Here is a 6,000-nt window from a genome sequence, read left to right as displayed (position 1 = left end):
ATTAATATTATTATAAAGATGCTAAACGGTTTTTGAAATGCGAAATTACCGGAAAATCGGCGGACGATGGCGATGGGAGGTCATACCGATCGCACATATAATATACACGTCATATCAGCGGCATGAACACGCACGTTTGTAATGAAAAAAAAATGGCAACTGGGAAATTACTTCACATACACATTCACACACACGCACTCATCAAATATGATACGTATCATAAAATATATTGACGGGTAAAATGCATGCATGTATATTATATATACATATAATGTTGCACGAACGGAGGCTCATCGGTATAACTATACACATCTATATAATATTATTTTATATTATATATAATGATACATTATTTCGATTGGTCGTAAGGAATCTTATATCCTTATACAAATATTGATAATAAACACGGTGAGTGTGTATAATGAGAAAATAAAACCAATTTAAATGACCCGAGTGTGTTACCTATATAATATAAATTATATAATATCATGATTGGCGTGGTATGGTGGTCCATTCGATGTGACTTGTGGACGTTTTCAGTCATCTTAATACATATTACACTTATATCTGTGAACAGACAAACGAGAAATTAAAAAAAAACCAACATTTATTAAAGATTTAATGTCTAATTCATCGAAGCATTATTGGTTAAAGTGTTAGACACTTGCAGGTTTTTAGGTAATTAGATATACATTTATAGGAGAAAAAATTGAATTTAAAAATTGGGTGCGATCATTATAAAAATAGTAATTTAAAAAAATAACCATACACAAATAATTTTAATGGAAGAGAGATAACCAATCTCTTTCTAGTTAATAGGTACGCTACTATTGACCGCTATATTTAGATGCAGCTATATCGAACGAAACGTCAACAGTGTTTGGGGTTTGAAACTTTGAAAACTGATGAATTAGCTAGAAGAAAAAATTTCAAAAAAATTGTAAGTATAAGTCATTCGATGGAAAATCATAAGAGCAAAAAAAAAAAATTACACAATAAATAGCATTAGGTCATCGTAACGTTTCGTTGACAATTTATCAGCTTTTGTAAATATTGTGGTTTTCCATAAATTGCTTGAAATGATTGACATATAATATGATTTTCTGTCTAACACACGTACACCAGTATAGTAATATTTTAGATATTCTGTTTTATTTCAAACATAGGTATACCAGTGGATAAAGTGAAGCGACAATTATTATTCTAAAAAACAATTTGAATATGTCATAAATTATATTGGAGATCGAATTGTTAACATTTCAAATATTATTCTCTTTAAATCTAAATCCTAAAAAAATATATGAAATTGACAAATCAAAAAGCTGTGAATTTAAATTTTCAGAGAAAAAATAAAAAATACGCAAGCTTTACCTTGATCAAAATTTAAGTATAACACATCTAAATTGATATGCCGGGTATAAGTGCAATAATAGACAAAAATAGAAAATTACTGCTTTCGTAATCTTTAAAATCTGTCAAAACGTAAGTCAATATTAAACCTATCTTTTAAAATTACGCAACTGGAGAATTTGCAAAAATTCTATAAATTTAGGCCGGCGCTGGACCCGGATCATAATATAATATAACCCGAAGACGACAGCTGCATCAGGGATCTTGCATCTCGACTTAACGGTCGTTTCGCCAGCCGATTTTCTAGTTTTTTTACGAATGACGTTCGCGTATAATATAATACACTTATAGTAATTACACCTGATTATACTCATGAACAATATGATATTATTGTTGTTATTGATGGGTTTTTTTCCAGAGTATCATACGCAATATTCCGTTTCACAACGTGCTCTTCGCCCCTTCCATAAGGAATAATACAGTGAACATGGCGAAATATTAACGTATTAACGTTTTTTCGTTCGCCTATTATTATATGACACTATAGTATTATTATAGTTTGCACACTCATTATAATATTATGCGGACATATATTATTATTACCGGATCTCTGCAGGGCGATTTCGGCAACTTGACGAGTCTGTGAAGTAGTGCGGTGGTGGTTTACGTTCCATATAATATTACATACGATGCTCGAACCGGTAAAGCCGAGCATTATTCGAACAGTGTAACAACGTGGTGGTGCTTGAATTATAATAATTATGTTATTATCGTCGTTATATAGATAAACGAGTTCACATACATAATAAATGATTATTTTTATAAGTCATGATATATTTCATTCACTGGATACACTAATTTAAGAAAAAAAAACAATTTTTGTTTATTTAAAAAAAAAACGTTTTCAATTATAGTTTTAAAAATATATCCAGGATAAACGTATATAATGTTATATAAAGGACTGTGAATTTGCAAAAAAAATGTATGCTAAACTCTAAAAAAGATTTCTTAGAAAACGTTTGGAATTGTGTAACAGCAAATTCAATTTTAAAACTTTTGTGTTTTGCATTTTTTTTTTACATATTTTTGTTTTTAGGTCATTTATTTATCATCTCATTTCATGGTATTCTTTTTTAACATTTTCAGTCAATTATCTTTTTTTTACATAAACTGATTTTTTTTTTTTTTACACAATCAGTACTGTTATAAACAACTATATTATTTTGTAATTTTTAAACACTAAAGCACCTGCTTAAATAAATTAAATAATTTTTTTTTCACTTACTGCACTTAAATAGTTTTTGATTTTTAAAATATTAAATGTATTTTTCATTGTATTTGTTGTAATTATTATTACATTTCAAAGTATTTAACTAATTTTTCAAAATTGTATAACTTGCTAATGCACTAAATTCACAGCCCAATTTAAAAATTAATTGGTGCACTACATTTTTACAACAATTCTTATTATTGATACTATTTTATGCTTGAAGTGTTTGAAGTCTTATATTATATCAAAAATAAAATATTAATACTAATAAAAACTAGAAGAACAGTGTATTAAACTATATCAATATATGCGTCTTAGTGCCTATGTTCCGTATAGCTTGTATACAAACCCGCACCATAGGAACACACTGGTTTTGAGACAGGCACACGAATTTTAAGATCAAAACTGCAGGTTACTTTGTAAATTTCAACCCCTGGTGTTTTACCATATATGTTGTAGTCGTGTAGTTGTTTTACCGAGTGTAAATGTACGCAGAACGATATTATTTATTATTATCGTCACTGGTGTCAACGGTATATTTTCTTATTATAAACACTCACCGGGACTGCTGCGAATGCTTCGGGTCTTAAACATTTTATCCTCTCTTTAATAATTGCAGATCCACGAAATGTATTATAAATTACGAAATTGTTTGTAGAATAAACATATACTCTATATTGGGAGAATTCGAAATAACAACATGTGATTATATAGTTCAAGTTGTCGAGTTCTCAAAAGCGTTTTAATCAAAATTTTTTCTGAACATTTTCCGAGATCTCGATACTTTTATTCACGTTAAGAATTTTATTATTTATCAAACTGTTTAAGCTATACAGTGATGTATAACATACACTTCATTCCATATATAATATATAGTATGTAAGACAAACCGTCATGTATTACAAGTATAGAAACGAGATCTAATTAAACTTGGTTATATGTGACGTGTATTGCCATGTTTAATTTGTCGTTAAAAAAGTTAAAGGACATGAATCGTTTATACTTTAGTCATACATGCAGATACTGATAGACTTAATAATTTCCCTAGTGGCTATAATAATTACCTTGAATATATAGGACAATATATTTTTTTTTCATATGAATACCATAATATACAATATACTATATATTTACTGCATATGTAGTAGAAATTAATCTAGAAAAAATCGTATTAAAATTGTTTAAGTTATCCATACATTTATTACAGTTATTCACGATAATTATATTTTCTCTACTTTTTATCTAAACGTATGACAATTTGAATATTTTGCTTTGTTATTGCAATAGATTCTTTAGGAGCGCAATTATAGATGAAATAATTTATATTTTAGAAATTATATAAATATTACAGATTTTGCAATCTATAAAATATAAAAGAAAGTATATAGTTTAACTTATTAGTACAAATACTTAGGTTCTACAAGCATTACAATTATCCGAGGGGTGATAAAAATTAATGATACGTGGAACTATGATTTAGCCCTCCCATCTTTATCTTTAATCTCTAAACAACAATACTTCGTCCATTATGTTATGTTTATACACAATATGAATTTATGAAAAGAAAAATGTACTTATAAAAATAAAGAACTTCAATTAAATTCCATTTACGAAGAAAACGTTAAAAGTGAATGGCGTCAGAGATCTGTGATACTATAATTAGATGATAAATACTGAATACAATTTTAATTTGATAACATTCTTCTAATTGATGACGTTTTGTATCTAAATAAAAAATTTAAATTAAAATACCATTACAAAGTTAATCTTTGAAATAAAAAATGAAAGAAATAATAGACAACAGTGAAGTCTGGCAATGGTCCAATAATGTTTAACCACTTTAACCTACACTTGTCTTTATTGATTATCAACCTGCATGCCAAAATACTTTGCTATTCGACTAGTTATCAATATTCAATTTCCAATTATTATTTTTTCTTTTAATAGTATATAAACAATAAAACTGTTTAAAATTATTTTTACTACACAGCTAATTATGTAATAACCTAATGATGATTAATTTTCTTCACATTTTTTTCTAAAATTTAGACAATGCCAGTGTACCTACATGATATGCAATAATAATAAATGTATTTATATTTTACATATTATCTAGATAATGAAATTGTTTTTTTTTTTTTTTTGTAATTACATTATTTAATATCCGTTGGTAGTTGGTACACAGTACATACAGTTTTTAATTAACTTTACACGTTTTTAATATGTTTAGAAATAGAAAATTAAATTTTCACTGGACTATAACATTTTAATAATAATAAAATTTACATTTTTTCTTTTAAAGCATAATAATTAATAACGATGAATTGAGTTTTCCCGATCAATATCAATACCAGTGATCAATATTTCATATTAATTAATAATTATATATATTATATAATTATGTTGTGTGTGTTTGATATTGATTGTAGGTATAGAGAGATATTATAATATTATAAGTTATGACTTTATTTAAAATGCATTCTTCTAATATGTTATCGTAATGTTGTAATAATATATTAAAGTATTATAATATTAAACGACACCGACGTCGTACAACAAACGTCCCACCTAATAATAACTTAAAATTAAACGATATGAAACTTGTTATTGCATTTACGAGACCTGAGATAGCAGTGCCAATTATTCGCGAGGGAAATTGTTATAATTTTTTTTATTCAGCGTTATCGAAAAAGATACGAGACAGTTCGTTAAGTTTAGCCCCCGCAATGCTATTATTGATGTTGCGGAGATAAGGCGAGTCTTTAGTAAAAAAAGGGTTTTTTTTCGCGTCTGAGGCGATCGAATTTTTTTTTATTTCCAACGCGTAAATCTGCCGGTCTCTAAGAATTCGAAAAATTACTATCAAAAGATTTAAAATAAATATAAAAAATACAACCACACCGAATAACCGTCGTCCGTACGGCCAATGGTACGTTCGTCTTGGACACTTATTTTTTTCTCTTCTATAATACCGCATTCCGGTAGCTGCAAATGGAATCGGACCGGTGTATTTTAGTGTCACCAGTCGTCATATTTTTTTTTTTTTTTGGTCTACGCAACCTTTCGATAGACACACTAAGTATACATTGTAAATATTCTTATATGACGCATTATACATTCATATACATGCATACCGCCGAAACTGAAGGGCGGCGAGTGTTATTCTTAAATATATTTTTTTTTCAATATGAATAACGCGTTCTGAAATTCATCTAGAAATATTTTATGCGATTATATTATTATAATCTATCCTCGTAAATACGGGTTCATTATGGTGAATATTTCTAAACGTCATTATGACGTTATGCCGTTGTGCGAAAATAAAAGTACGAGAAATTGTATCTCACGATCAATATTCAAATTTCGACAGTGGTGGTAAG

The sequence above is a fragment of the Aphis gossypii genome, chromosome 1, assembly GCF_020184175.1.
Source record: "Aphis gossypii isolate Hap1 chromosome 1, ASM2018417v2, whole genome shotgun sequence".
In the NCBI taxonomy this organism is placed as follows: Eukaryota; Metazoa; Arthropoda; class Insecta; order Hemiptera; family Aphididae; genus Aphis; species Aphis gossypii.
Note: the sequence above shows the minus strand (reverse complement) of the source record.